A 16,423-nucleotide genomic window follows, 5' to 3' on the forward strand; every position below is an offset into this window, starting at 1 on the left:
AGTGAATACACTGTAGTAGACTGAAATAAAATGATGGGAGTAAGATAGAATTTGAAAAAATTTACATAAAATCAAAAAATATAGTAATAAAAATTAAATAAAAATATTTTTAAAAGAAATTGAAAGTAAAAATTAAGTTTTCCTTTTTCTGCATTTAAAAAAAAGAAAATAAATGAAATAGAGAAAAAAGAAAAAGAAAGAAAAAAAGGAAATTGTTTGAAAATTTGAAAATGTGAGTACACTGTAGTAGACTAAAATAAAATGATGGAAGTAAAGTAGAATTTGAAAAAATTTACACAAAAGTAAAAAATATAGTAATAAAAATTACAGATATTTTTAATAAAAATTAAAAATAAAAATGAGTGTTTTCTCTTTCTGTATTCAAGAAAAAGAATTGTAAAAGAGAAAAAGGAAAAAGAGAGAGAGAAAAAATTGAATAGATGAACCCGCTAACAGATTGAAGTAGGACTGAAATTGCTTTGTTTTCCCTTAGAGGTCAGTCCATGTAGCTCTCTATAGTCCATAAATTAAGCCGGTCGTGAGGTTTGTGTTCTTGAAGAGTGAAGCTGGCCCAGTTGGGCAGGGCTTGGTGTAACAGCTCTGCTCTCCCCTAGATGGCGCTGCTAGCCTACTGGGGTGGATTGTTGTGGTGCTTGTCGGTGTGCATGCGCGGGAGCGGCGAAAAATGGCGCCACCCAGCCACCCAGTCTGTTCTCCTGGATCAGCAATCGTGCACCGGTCCTCTGTCTTCAGCTCTCGTCCACTCCCCGCTTTTCCACTCTCTGTGACCAGGCCCCAGGCAGTACCTCTCTCCCAAGTTTTGTCTCAGATGCGGCTGTTTTCCCTGGCCCCTTACTTCTTAAGGACTGCAGCTTTGACCCGTTCTGCCCCTCTGGGGGAGGGTCTCACTGAGCAATGGCTGAATGAGCAATGTCTGAATATCGGCTGCACCCAGGTGCCTGCTGGACCCTGCTGTTGCCGGTGCCGCGAGACTGCAGTCAGGTTCCAGCCCGCCCCCAAAAAAGATCACAAGACAGTATAGCCTCAGCGTTTCAGGGACCATGGAAAATCGCAACATACATCTGGCACCAGGCTTCATCCTCAACAACTTTGCCCCAGCACCAGCGAATGTGGCTGCCTTCCAGGGTCTGCTGGGACCAGGTGGCTTCAACAGTCTCTACCAAATGTCCTTCCAGCAGTGGAACTGCTTTTCCCCGTGTGGCCTGGGAACCTCCCGGACCCCACTCTGTTCCTGGGGATTCACCTTTCCCACCAGAGCACCGCCATGTATCGAGTTACGGAGTTGCAGCCTTTGCGTTCCCCTTGTTTACAGTCTTAATGGAATTTAAAGCCTCTCCTTTCTCCTTTCTCCCTTTTTAGTTTAGTCCCTGTGGCTGTTTCCAATTTTCCACTTTCTCTCCAGCTGCTTTTTGGGGAGGGGTGCTTTTCCCGTATGCTCCCCTCCTCCCCAGTCTCCATCCTCTCTCCGCCCGCAAAAGGGGTTCCCTACCTTTTGGGGCTTCCTGCTCCCCAAGTTCAGCTCTTCGTGTCATGTACCTGCTGAATTCTGTGGTACAGGTTGTGCAGATTGTTGTGTTAATCTTCCAATTGGTTTTCTAGGTGTGTAGGATGGTTTAGTGTTGATCTGGCTGTATTTCATGGACGCAAGACACACAAAAAGCTTCCATGCTGTTCCGCCTATATCATATGCTTTTAAATCTAATTTACTTTCTTTTTTACTATAATAAAAAATGCTGTGATAAATATTCTGGAAGCTAACAATTTTTTGCTCATTTGTAATAATGTCTTTGGTATAAATTCTTAACATTTAAATTTTGGGGTCAAAAGTTACGCAAAAATGTAAGATTTTGATATATGTTAATGTCCTTTCAAAAGTATTAAGTCAATGTACATATTTTCTGCAGCATAGGCATGTTCATTTTCCAGTATCCTGCATCATTGTCCTCAAAACACTTTTGGCAGTACAAATGGAACAGCAGTATATAAATACTGCTTTGATTTGCAATGCTTTGTTTCACCTAAAGCTGAACATCTTACATGTTGAATGACCATTTGTATTTCTGTTTTGTAAATTGCTTATTTGATCCTTTGTCCTTTTGGGGGGCCAGAGTGTTTATTTTTCTGAAATTTTCTGTGTTGCACATTCTTTGTCAGATATCAGTTCCCCCTTTCAATTTGATATGAGATTATCCCCTTGCATTTTCCTGGAAAGCAGTCCTATATTTCATGTTATGTGCACATGGTTTAAACTTTTTCTTTTACTCTTCAACAGTAATACCTAGCTGATGATGATGTTGTTCCTCTTCTGTCTCATTGCAGTGGCACTATCAGAACTGGGTGTTGTAATGGTGGGAATGACATGGACCCTTGTCTTCTTCCTCACCTTAATGGGGATGCTGCTCTTCCACAGGATCTTGTGAGTCATTTTAGTATTTTTTTTACTTTTTAGAAAATTTTGTTAATGTTTATTTATTTTTGAGAGACAGAGAGAGTCAGAGCATGAGTAGGGAAGGGGCAGAGAGAGACAAGGGAGACACAGAATCTGAAGCAGGGTCCAGGCTCTGAGCTGTCAACACAGAGCCCAACGCAGGGCTGGAACTCCCAATCTGTGAGATCATGACCTGAGCGGAAGTCAGATGCTTAACAGACTGAGCCACCCAGGTGCCCTCAAAATCAACGTTTCAATCTCAAAAAATGTTATAACGAATCAAGCTACTCTTTTCTTTCTTCCTTTCTTTCTTTCTTTCTTTCTTTCTTTCTTTCAAAAAAACTTTTTTAATGTTTAATTTTGAGAGAGATAGAGTGTGAGAAGAGGAGGGCAGTGTAAGAGGAAGACACAGAATCCAAAGCAGGCTCCAGGCTCTGAGCTGTCAGCACAGAGCCCATTGCGGGGCTCAAACCCATGGACTGTAAGATCATGACCTGAGCCAAATTTGGATGCTTAATCAACTGAGCCACCCAGGCGTCCCTGTAACTCTTGAATTGACTAATAAGCTCATTTATTTCTAGTCATAGTTAATAATGAAAACATCTGTGACTATGTATTTTCCTCTGACTACTGCTTTGGCCACACGACATAAGAGGTGTAGATGCACAGTGATCTCATTATCATTCATTTTCAAAATACACAGTTTTAATTTTTTCTATAACCCAGTAATTACTTAGAAAAGTGTTTTATAAATTTCTGAATCCCTTTCAAGTTTAACTAAACATACACAGTTAAACCTTGGATTGCGAGTAACTTGTTCTGCTAGTGTTCCGCAAGATTAGCAAACATTTCTAATAAATTTTAACTTGATAAATGAACAGTCTTGCAATACAAGTAGTGTTCGTGATGTCACATGTCCCATGATCACAACTGAGCCAATGGTTCTTGAAATTCGCTTTGATAAACAAGTGCTTTGGATTACAAGCATGTTTTCGGAATGAATTATGCTTACAAACCAAGGTTTTATTGTATATGTGTATATCTTATTTTAAATAGCATTCATATTAATCTGAAATACATTTTTATTAATCTGATGCATTTTTAATCTTAGAATTTATAAGAAGAAGTATGTACAATTTACCCACTAATATACAAAGATATTTCATTCATAACTTCAAGTAAGTATCTAACAATATTCTTTTCAAAGGAATCATGAATGAATACTGTGCTGTTAGAGTAAATTTCCTTTTTTACAATAAAAGCATTATAGGTGACTGTTTATGTTGTTTTAAAGCAGATTTATCAGAATATTAAAGAGCTATGATATATATAATTTCTAAGGTAATAAGATCTTTATATCAGAATAAAGCAAATTCCTTACTATGGGTTGATGCACTCATATGCTTGGATTTGTTTGACAACAGCAAAACAAATTGTCAGATGTGCAGCCCAGAATGTCATCATTCAAAATAGCAACTTTTATAGGTCCTGCCAGGGGATTAGAAAGACAGAAGCTCAAGTGACAAATATGAGACACTGTTAATAATTTGACTTCAAACCCAAAGACACCACAAGTTACATATTACATAGAGAGCACTAAAAATAAATTAATTGTTAAATAGCTTTATAGAGATCTCAATAAAATAGATGGAAAAGTAAACTGGGTCCTAGGGTTCTTATCTATCAATATACTGTCTTTACTTTCTTATACTTTTTAGTATCTTGCACAAACTTAGTATGTACAAGTTTTAAGTAGTGAACTTGCAGAGGATTCACCTGTATGTAACTTGCTTCATACAATGCTTATTTCAGCATTTCCACATATAGGAGCCCAATAACCAATCAGTAACAGTGGTAACAATGTCAAATAAAGCAGTTTCACTCATCCTGAATATGTTACTATTTACTTCCAAGCTTCAGAGCTTAGAGAATGAAGATAAAAAGTTCAGATTACTGTTGCCCTGTGCAATACAAAAGGCACCAAGTCTCCTGAGACAGGAAAAAGAAGTGGATTTCTCCATGTTTTTTTCATACTCCACAACCCTATTGAAAAGTAGTTACTCATACATAACTATTGATCTGCTGCCCTGGAGGATAAATTAAATATAAGATCACATGGACAGAAGACACATGTGTCATTCCTTTAATTCATGCAAGATGCCTCTTAAAGTTCATAGTACTGTGGGACACCTGGGTGGCTCAGTCGGTTAAGTGTCTGACTTCAGCTCAGGTCATGATCTCACAGTTCGTGAATTCAAGCCCTGCATCAGGCTCTGTGCTGATGGCTCAGAGCCTGGAGCCTGCTTCGGTTTCTGTGTCTCCCTCTCTCTGCCCCTCCCCCACTAGACTCTGTCTTTCTCTCAAAAATAAACAAATGTTAAAAAAAATAAAATTCATAGTGTTGTAAAAGCATGTGGGCATATGTATATCCATTTACTTGCAGTCAAACGAGAGATGGTAGAGGCCAATGTCCCTTTTGAATTTTGACCCTGATTATTCCATTTCATTATCACAAACAGAAATTTACTAAACCTGTAGCACCTAAATCTACTACAGTAAACTGTGAAACCGTTTAAAATATGGTATTACCCTGTAAATTTTTATTGGCTTTGGAAAATGTATCTGACATTAAAAGAAATCAAATAAAACCTTTAATCATTGATTATAAACCTTTTATAAAATAAAAACCTGTACTTTTAAAACTAGCATCTCAATTAGCAGCACTCACTAATTTTCTTTTTTTTTTTTTTTTATTTTTTTTTCAACTTTTTTTTTTATTTATTTTTGGGACAGAGAGAGACAGAGCATGAACAGGGGAGGGGCAGAGAGAGAGGGAGACACAGAATGGGAAACAGGCTCCAGGCTCCGAGCCATCAGCCCAGGGCCTGATGCGGGGCTCGAACTCCCGGACCGCAAGATCGTGACCTGGCTGAAGTCGGACGCTTAACCGACTGCGCCACCCAGGCGCCCCACTCACTAATTTTCTTGAATAGAAGTTGTAGATGTTTTTTTAAGATTTTATTTTTAAGTAATCTCCACACCTAGAATAGGGCTCAAACTTACAACCCTGAAATCAAGAGTTGTATACTTTAACAACTGAGCCAGCCAGGCGCCTGAAGTTATAGATTTTTAATAAAATGTGATCCTTCATAGTTTAATTGGAATGCAATTAACATATCTATATAGTAAACAATTTCAAGAAGTTTATAATAATTGCCCTAATATTTTCAGAGTACTTAGAGAGGCAACAAAATGATTCTACCCTCTTTAAGCTATCATTAGGTTATGATAGTTTGCATCATATGGGGATACAAAAAACAAATAATCCAGTGAAGAAATGGGCTGAAGACATGAATAGACATTTTTCCAAAGAAGACATCCAGATGGCTAATGGACACATGAAAAGATGCTCCACATCACTCATTATCAGGGAAATAGGAATCAAACCCACGAGGAGATATCACTTCACACCTGTCAGAATGGCTAAAATTAACAACACAGGAAACAACAGGTGTTGGTGAGGATGCAGAGAAAGGGGAACCCTCTTGCACTGGTGGTGGGGATGCAAACTGGTGCAACCACTCTGGAAAACGGTGTGGAGTTTCCTCAAAAAGTTAAAAATAGAAATACACTATGACCCAGCAATTGCACCCAAAGGCTACAAAAATCTGATTGGAAAGGGTACACACACCTTGATGTTTATAGCAGCATTATCAACAATAGCTAAACATTGGAAAGAGCCCAAACCTCAAATGTCCATCGACTGATGAATGGGTAAAGAAGATGTGGTACACACACACACACACACACACACACACACACACACACACAATGGAATATTATTTATGAAAAGGAATGAAATCTTGCCATTTGCAATGATGTGAATGGAACTAGAGAGTATTATGCTAAGCAAAATAAGTCAGAGAAAGACAAATACCATATGATTTCAGTCAAATGTGGAGTTTAAGAAACAAAACATGAACATAGGGGAAGGGGGGAAAAAGTAGCTTTGGGTGTATTGCGTGGTTCCAAAAGATCTAGGTGGAAAATGAGAATAATGGAGTTTGGGACTTAAAAAACCACTAATAATATAAGAGTTGGGATATTCTTAATCACTTTTTTATCTTAAGCAATATTTGCTTAAATTTATTAAAGGCTAGGTGACATAGATTCTAAATATAATGGATGGATGGGGCGCCTGGGTGGTTCAGTCGGTTAAGTGTCCGACTTCAGCTCCAGGTCATGATCTTGCAGTTCGTGAGTTCGAGCCCTGTGTCAGGCTCTGTGCTGACAGCTCGGAGCCTGGAGCCTGCTTCCAATTCTGTGTCTCCCTCTCTCTCTGCCCCTCCCCTGTTCACACTCTGTCTCTCAATAATAAATAAACATTAAAAAAAATTTAAAAAATATATATAATGGATGGACTTGCCCTGCAAGAGTCACCATGATAAATAATCTCAAGGGTTAGTCGCATTTGAGCACATGACTCTTCATCTTGCCCTCATCCCAGTAAGCTGAAGACAAGCCCTTCTTGCAAATCTCACTTAGTGTTGCTTAACAGTAGCTACCACATAAGATTTTGTGAGTATCAAATGAGATCTGTATGCTTTATGCTTAAATAGTTCCTGGCATGTAGTATTCATCCAATAAATGCTAAATGCTATTAATAATAAATGATATAACGTGTTCACAGATTGAGAAAAAATGGAGCAAAATGTTGGTGAGGAGTAGAAATCAAAGGCAAAGCAGTCGAGTGAAAATTTCCAGTCAGTATCTAAAATGTCAAGGCAGAGTAATCTGGGCTAACCATTTGCATACATGTAAGGAAAGTAGCCCAGGGCATGACCCCCAAACAGCAGACACCTGTTATTTCACCACAGATAATGTGTTGCTGCTAGAACCCAGAGAAATGGGCAGCCTTCTTTTCTGAAAGAGTAAACTTGGGACCAAGATGTGGGGAAGTTTTGGGTTGTCTTCTTTCTCCTTCTTTCCAGCTACTTCAACTTCGGTCTCTTCAGTAAAGGCAGGAGTGATTCATAATGCAAGAACTACTTTGCTACATGTGGGGGGAGAGCGAAGTCCAGAGTTATGAACCAAGGACAGCAAATATGTTGATGACGCTTGACTTACTCAGCATATCCTTAAGCGTCTACTACTTTAGGATTCACTACAAAGCAAATAGGTTCTCAGTGAGCTTCTGTTATTAGGTATCTGATGTGGTGTCTGGCCCTTACTGGGCACTTTACAAAAGTTCCCTGAATTTGGTCTTAAGCAAATAATCTTTGAGCATTTGTCAGCACCAGAGCACTCAGGGAGGGTGAATGTTGTTGAGAAGCAAAAGTATGACACTGACAATTAAGGACGGTACTATTTTTTAGTTAACAAAAAAAAAATTTTTTAATGTTTATTTATTTTTGAGACAGAGAGAGACAGAGCATGAGCGGGAGAGGGGCAGAGAGAGAGGGAGACACAGAATCCGAAGCAGGCTCCAGGCTCTGAGCTGTCAGCACAGAGCCGGACGCGGGGCTCAAACTCACGAACCACGAGATCATGACCTGAGCCACAGTCGGACACTCAACCGACTGAGCCACCCAGGCGCCCCATTATTTTTTATTTTTTAAAAAAATCTGTCAACTGACAAAGGAACATTAAGAAATGCAGTGACTAAATGGACTTTTGGAGCATTGGTGAAAGTTTCTGGGGGAGGTGAGATGTTCAGGCTGAGTCTTGCACAACAGACCAGCCCTGGAGAGGACAAAGACAACCCCGCCTGTGTCGAGACACAGAGGAGGCCTGTATGTGGGTTGCAGATGGACATAGCATGGGATGGTGTGGAAGGGGTGTAGGAAGCTGGAGAGGCAGATTAGGACCAGGCGATAGGCGTTTTACAGACTACCAGGGAGTGTAGACTTCGTTTGATGTCCAGTGAAAGGCCAGTTAGAGTTTTTAAATTAATAGAGGCACACTCAGATTTGCTCGTAGGAGCAGCACAGCGCACGGGTGTGCGAGAAACAGGTGCCAAGACACCAGCCATAAGCCAGTTCTAATGAATCAGGGAGGACATGGTAGGGCTTCCTTGATGATAATGCCAGTCGGTGAGGAGAAGGGACAGACTCAAGAGGCCTTTAAGAGACAGAATCAACAGGACTTCCCAGCCATTGATTATGGCAGGGGAGGAAGGCAAAGCAGTCAAGGACCACAGAGATTTCTAGCTGGGAAAACTGAGTGGAAGAAACACTCCTACTGTGTTCATGGGGTACAGAACAAGGGGCGGGGGGGAAGGAATGTGATGAGGTCTGTTGGAGAGACCCTCAGGACAGCGAGGCTCGAGGCAGCTGGAACCCCCTCATCTGCTCTAAGCCAAACCTTGTTCCGGGGTCCCCCTGGCTGACCCCCATGGGTCTGATCTCCCAGCAGCTCCACCACCTGCCCCCACCCCACCACTGCTGTCCCAACAGTTTTCCCTCTCAGTGCTCCTGCAGTCACCACACCCGTGAAGTTTTATTTTTTTCTCCCAGCTCTGTTACATCGGGACCTGCTTTTCAGATTAGCTAGCACCCACCTCAGCCCCCTTGCTTCTTTCCTCAGATTGTCTGTTCACAATCTGAAACACAATGGAACAGTGCAGAATTAGTAAACCTGAATCCAATCTAATATATCCTTTAGTGCGGGTGTCACTTTCCAAGTGTAAACAATAGCTGAGGCCCAGAAAAAGTGGCATCAAGTCTACGTCACCTATTATTTCCAAACTCCACCTCTCTCGCTTCATTCACTTACTCTACAAACTCTTCTCCCCTTTCCTTCCTGCCTCCAGAGCCTCCCTGGCACTCCCCTCGTTGCCTCAAGCACTGTGGGCTGGAGAGAGAGAGAGGGAGAGAGAGAGAGAGAGAGAGAGAGAGAGAGAGAGAGAGAGAGACAGAATCCCAAGCAGGCTCCACGCTGCCAGCGCAGAGCCAGACATGGGCTCGAACTCACAAAGCGTGAGACCATGACCTGAGCCGAAACCAAGAGTCGGACACTTAACTGACTGAGCCACCCAGGCGCCCCTCAATCCCCTAACTTTTATTCTCTCCTTTTCTTGTGTTCTCATAGTATTTTTTTTTCACATTCGTACATGCAAGTGTTGCCAACATGATTTGCTCTTGTGTTCTACAAAATTGAAACTTCCTGGAGGTCAGGGGCCTGCTGTATTTGGTTCATTTTTGCATTTTTTATGGCTCATGAATATTTGTTGAATATAATTGAATTGACTAATTCTAATCATAAAGTTGATTTCTATGAAGCCCAATACATTTTTTTCTCATTCCTAGACAGAAAAAAAACAACCACCAATTTCCAGGATCTATCATCAACAAGGCTTTGGAATATTTTTGTCTCCATCCTATTTTATGCCCTATTTTAGGACAAGAAAATCTCACAAAACTGTGATATTGAAAAGGCTCATCAAGTTTTGTAGGTTAATTTTACAGCCATAATCATGATGATCTTTGATGTATTTCCCACAGGCTAACATTGCCTTACTTCAATGGAAGTGAATCATTACTGCTTGGAAACAAAAACTAACTGTAGTTGTGCCAACATCGTATTCCTAAAGTGGGACTTTAAACAACAGTTTCTCTTTTCTTTTCCTTTCTTTTCTTTCCTTTTCTTTTCTTTTCTTTTCTTTTCTTTTCTTTTCTTTTTAAAGAACATATGTGCCTGTGTGTTCCATCCTGTGAATGAAGACCAATAAATCATGAGTTTTATGTAGTAAAAGTATGGCTACGGAGTGTTCTGATATTTTCTCCTAGAGGTTTAATTATTTACACTGCTTCTTAGATGTTACGCTGAAAGTTTTTCATGGTCTTGGCATACAATGCTTGCTGCTTTTCCAGGCGAAAATTCTTGCAACCATACATGGAATAGCATTTTCTGTCTTTGATTGCCTATCAGGCCACCTGGTGGAGTTTAACCAGAGATATTTACCCTGCCCATATGTACTTCCTTTGCCAGCCTTTTTAAAGAGGTAGGAGGGGCGTCAGGGCATGTACCGCTTGGGTTAGAAGCTCTCATTTTCATAACAGAACCTTAAACTGTCCTCCTCCTAGCTGATATAAAAGCATATGAATTAATTCCTCAAAGCTTCTACCCTTAAGTTTTGGCCAGCGACAATGGCCTTGTACTCTCTTCTGCCTGAGAGTTAGCAGCAGCCCTTTAATGAGAAATGTGGTTTCTGAAAGACTGTAAGGACCTCTACTCCTACAACTCAGACATACTGGACAGGTTGTTGCTTGCATTCATTCCCTCATTCTGTAGTGTTGATCAATCACACAACTTTTTCCTTCCATTTTCCTTCCTTCAGCCCCCAACTTCCCAGTATGGTTGCCCAGTCAGCTACTATGAATGGATCAGAGTTGAAATGCTAGTTGAAACCTACTTGCCATCCTGGGGAACAATAATCTAAATGCTACCCTGGGTTAGGTAAGACCATTCAGGACCTGTATACTTTACTTAGTTGGACAGGAACGTTTGGATATGGCTTAACACACTGTGCTTTGTGCTTATGGCAATGATTTATATGACATTTATATTCCACTTAGCTCACGACACTATCTTTGTGAGAAAGCAGGATTTCTCTTAGTACTAAAAATCGAGAAAGCTTTACTTCCCAAATCGATCAGCTTTTGTGTTATGAACCCTGGAAAACCTTAAAATGATTATCATTCTCTCTTTTGATGGGCATCCAGAGGTTTACAGTCAAATCTCTGGCCTGCCTTTCACAAGGACATTTTCCTCTGTGCTCACAAGGGGAAAGTTCAGGATCTAATGGCTTGTCTACTTGTCTATCTTATCATTGGCTACATTACTCTCTTTCTTTTAAGCTCTCCTTTCCTTGATTCTTTCAGCCATTTCATTTATCCAGCATTGTCTATATTTTCTTAAGTTGCCTCAAATCATTTGGGGAAGAAGTAAGCTATTGCTAACTACATAAAAAGTAACACAGTAACTCAGTCTGTATTCGGTCTCATTTCCTGTTATTTTTAAGGCAAGAAATCAGTGACACTTGAAACATTTTATGTAAATAAAGCAGAGTTCTCAAGGTCAGAGTTAGCTGAATAAATTCTCCGTTGAGAATTGTTCTTTTCTCTGTGTACCTTCTAGCTCAACATTGTGAATGTTCCCACCATCTTCAGGGCAGAAATGGAATGGAGGGGGATGGGAAGGAAAAGTAATATGTTATCCTAAAATCATTATTGCTGGCCAATGAAGAGTTACATGTAGCAAATCTTGCTACTATGGAGGGAAAAAGATAGCTCTCTCTACATGAGTTAAAGGGATGTACATTCAATGAAGATTTATTGAGAATTTATTGTGTAAGGGGCCATAGTAAGTACTATATTTTCTGCCCCCAATATTCCTACTAATCAGATCAAGAAGGCCTGTGGTTATTATCAGATGACAAAAATAATACAGTTTAGTGACAAATTTGATGTCCTTTATTCAAGGGAAAACAATGCATGGATTGTGGGGGACAGTGCCTCACAAGCAGGGCCGCACTGTTCCTGATGGATGTGGGGCAAGAGTGAGTTTCAGAGAGCATTAGAAGAGGCAGCCCAGAAACAGCATGATTGGGTAGGAAGCCAAGAACTTTCTTACGAGCCTAGGAGGTCCTATCTTCCACGGTAAGGTAGGTCAGCTAAAGCAAAGCTGGAGGTACCTGGTGTACCTGCTGTACGTTAGGTTTTCCTGACAAGCGTTTCCCATAAGTGCTGGCTGACTTGGGTTTAGAACTGGGATGTGGGCAGGGCTACTGGAGCAGCCTCCAGTTTGTGGACCCCAGTATACAAATTAACTTTATCATTACCAAGTCCTTTTTCCACCTGTCAACCCCCTTGACGCACCTTTCTTAACTCTCCAGTCATTTCTTGTTCTTCAGAACTGAAGTTGGGACAACTTCAGGCTGTAAGATCCTTGAGGCTCATTTGTCACTGGACTATGGTACTTAATAAATATGGTTTGAATGAATGAGTGAGACTGAATGGCTAGTGCAGAGAGCCCTGGCCCCAGGAGTGCTCATTCTGAGATTTTTGGATGGGAAAGAAAGTTGGTTATATATAACCTCTTCATCGTTTTCCTTCGGGACTCAGAGTTGTAAATGGAGGAAGCAGGGATAGCGGAGTGATCTCAGAGTCCAGGGCTACAGCCAGAGTTTCATTCTAAGCGGGGGTGATGTCAGATCTGGCCCTAGACAGCCAGAGCACAGTAGGTACCCAGGAAGGGTCCTTGGGAGGAGACATCAGGAAATACGGGGTTGCTGATTACTCCAAAGCATCTGTCTAGCACTTAAGGTCAGCTGAGGAGCTGGAAGAAGCGAGGTTTTCCAGGTCACGTTATAGGGCATGAAACTTGGCTAGAAGGAACATAGGTTTAATGGACATGGAAACTGGCCAGAAGGAACATGGTTCTGTGACCCATCTGCCAGTTGTGTTTACCCACTAAACGACTACGTTGCTTCTCATCAAGTCGTGGCGTTTGGAGCCAGGAGGAATCTGAGGAAAGTCACATTTTATTCATTTTCTTTTTTTAATTTATGTAAAAGTTTATTTATTTATTTTGAGAGAGAGCGTGCATATGCATGTGTGTGCACAAACAAGGGAGGGGCAGAGAGAGAGAGTATCCCAAGCAGGCTCCTCACTGTCAGAGCAGAGCCTGGCTCGGGGCTCAAACTCACAAACTGTGAGATCATGACCTGAGCCGAAATCAATAGTCACATGCTTAACCGACTGAGCCACCCAGGTGCCCTAGGAAAGTCATATTTTAGACAAGGACCATGGGTCCACAGCCTCCTTTCATTATACACATGCCACTGGAACCAAGCTCTGGGGCCTGAGTAAGATTCTCAGAACCTGAGCGACCCCCACAGGCACTCCCTGAGGTGTCAGGGACCAGGACTGGCCAGTGGGGAAACAAAAAGGTTGCGGCACATACAATAGATTGAGGTTGAGACAGAGTGCACCTAGCTTTCCTGGTACTGGATGGGCGAGGCCATAGAAGGTTGCAAGGATGTGGCATGGGCAGAGAACAAAGAGATAGCCCAATTGGGAAGGGCATGGCTGAATAAGAGGGGCATGACCACTGGGTGTGAATGGGGTATAGCTATGATGGGAGGGGAGTGAACATTGACTAGCACACAGGCCAGCCAGGGGAGTGGCCTCAGAGGGAGAGGAGTGTTGGATACAGAAGGGAATATAGTTAAGACTGCAAAAGCATGGCCTTTAGTGAAGGTGTCTGGCAGATTGGGAGGGGGCTTATTTATGACAGATAATAGGGAGCAAGGCCCTACAGGTAGAGGTGTGCTCACAGATGAACTTGGAGTACTTAGCTTCACCAAAAGAAGTGTATTGGGAGGTAGGAAGTGGCTAGGAGTGAATGAAAGGAACTGCCAGTTGGTAGTGATAGGGGTGTGACCTGAACAGGAAGTACATGACCAGGTGGAGCCCAGTGGCATGGCTTTGAAATGATGGGCATGGATGTAAAGAATTACAGAAGGGTGTTGGGGCAACAGCCAGAGACCAGAGAGACATGAAGGGGGCATGATGAAGGGTGGCCCAGATGGACCACAAGAACGTAGCCATAATGGGAGGGCTATTGCTCATGCAGAAAGGTCAGGAGAAGTGCAGGAGACCATTTATCTATACATCTCACAATACCTTGTCTTTCCCATAATTCCTTGTCTGTCCCCAAAGTCTCTACATCTCCCAGAATTCCTTGTTCTCACTCACAGTTCTCTACTGTAACCCACAATCTTCTCCCCTACAATGCTTTGTTCTTTGCCATGCTGCTTCTTTCTCCCTCTTAATACTTTTCTCCCACACTTCCGTTTACACACATAATTAATTCCATGTCTCCTGCAATTCTTTTTTTTAACCATCTTTTTTTTTATTGAGGCATAATTGACATATAACATATTAGTTTCAGGTGCACAGCATAATGATTTAGTATTTATACATATTGCAAAATGATCATCACAGTAAGTAGTTAACATTTGTCCCCATACATAGTTATACATTTTTTCCCCTTAGGATAAGGACTTTTAAGATCTACTCTCAGCAACTTTCATGTATGCAATACGGTATTATTAAGTATAGTCATGCTGTTCATTACATCCCCATGACTTATTTGTTTTATAACTAGAAGCCTGTACCCTTTGACCACATTCCCTCCCCTCAAACAACAATCTGTTTTCTGTATCTATGAGCTTATTTGTCTTTTTTTTAGATTCCACATATAAGTGGGGTCATAGAGTATTTATCTTTCTCTATATGACTTAGCATAATGCCCTCAAAGTCCATAAGTGCAAATGGCAGGATTTCATTTCTTTCTTCTTTTTTTTTTTTAAGAGAAACCATCTTAGGGGTGCCTGGGTGGGTCAGTCCGTTAAGCGTCCGACTTCGGCTCAGGTCATGATCTCTTGTGGTCCATGAGTTCGAGCTCCACGTCGGGCTCTGTGCTGACAGCTCAGAGCCCGGAGCCTGTTTCAGATTCTGTGTCTCCCTCTCTCTCTGACCCTCCCCCGTTCAAGCTCTGTCTCTCTCTGTCTCAAAAATAAATAAACGTTGAAAAAAAATGTTTAAAAAAAAGAGAAACCATCTTAATGTTTATTTCTTTTTGAGAGAGAGAGAGAGAGAGAGAAAGAGTGAGCATGAGCAGGGGAGGAGCAGAGAGAGAGGGAGACACAGAATCCAAAGCAGGCTCCAGGCTCTGGGCTGTCAGCACAGAACCCGACGTGGGGCTCGAACTCACAAACTGTGAGACCATGACCTGAGCTGAAGTCGGACGCTTAATCAACTGAGTCACCCAGGTGCCCCAGGATTTCATTTTTTTAATGGCTGAGTAGTATTCCACTGTGTATGTTTGTATGTATGTATGTGTGTATGTATTCCACAATTTCTTTATCCATTCATCCCATTAATAGACACATGGGTTGTTTCCATATCTTGGCTATTGTAAATAATGCTACAATGAACATAGGGGTACATTTTTCTTTTTAAAAGGTAGTATTTTTATTTTCGTTGGATAAACACCCAGAAATGGAATTGCTGGATTGTATGGTGGTTCTATTTCTAATTTCGGGGGGAATTCTATACTGTTTTCCATAGTGGTTACACCAACTTACATTCCTACCAACAGTGCATGAGGGTTCCCTTTTCTCCACATCCTAGCCAATACTTGTTATTTCATATCTTTTTGAGAACAGCCATTCTGACAGGCATGAGGTGATAACTCATTGTGGTTTTCATTTACATTTCCCTGATGATTAGTGATGTTGAGCATCTTTTCATGTACCTGTTGACCATCTGTATATCTTATTTGGGAAAATATCTATTCAGATCCTCTGATTTTTAAATCATGTTGTTGTTTTTTTTCTATTGAGTTGTAGTAGTTCTTCATATATTTTGGATATTAACTGCTTAACAGATATATGATTTGCAACTATTTTCTCCTATTCAGTTGGTTGCCTTTTCATTTTATTGATGGTTTCCTTTGCTGTGCAGAAGCTTTTTAGTTTAATATAGTCCCACTTGTTTATTTTTGCTTTTGTTGCCTTTGCTTTTGGAGTCAGATCAAAAAGGCATTGCCAAGACCAGTGTCAAGGAGCTTACCACCTATGTTTTCTTCTAGAACTTTTATGGTTTCAGGTCTTACCTTCGAGTCTTTAAATCATTTTGAATGTTTCAGTATGGTGTAAGATAGTAGTCCCGTTTCATTCTTTTGCATGTAACTGTCAAGTTTTCCCAGCACCACTTATTAAAGAGACTGTCCTTTCCCCACTGTATATTCTTGGCTCCTTTGTCATAAATTAATTGGCCACATATGTGTGTTTATTTCTGGGCTATTTTGATCCATTGATCTATGTGTCTGTTTTTATGCCAGTACCATACTGTTTTAATTATTATAGCTTTGTAATATAGTTTGAAATCAGCAAGTGTGATGCCT

At 41.0% G+C, this 16,423-nt stretch overlaps 1 protein-coding gene across 1 annotated transcript in view; it reads left to right on the top strand.

Annotated features, from left to right (window-relative positions):
* The first annotated feature begins 2,350 nt into the window (after nt 1-2,350).
* The window catches only part of CA5B (carbonic anhydrase 5B), a 71,860-nt gene continuing 57,787 nt past the window's right edge, over nt 2,351-16,423 (top strand). The window contains exon 1 of the mRNA XM_047843711.1: nt 2,351-2,437. The gene's annotated coding sequence lies outside the window, so the exon portion shown is untranslated. The remainder of the gene's footprint in view (nt 2,438-16,423) is intronic.

Source organism: Prionailurus viverrinus, chromosome X (genome assembly GCF_022837055.1).
Source record: "Prionailurus viverrinus isolate Anna chromosome X, UM_Priviv_1.0, whole genome shotgun sequence".
In the NCBI taxonomy this organism is placed as follows: domain Eukaryota; kingdom Metazoa; phylum Chordata; class Mammalia; order Carnivora; family Felidae; genus Prionailurus; species Prionailurus viverrinus.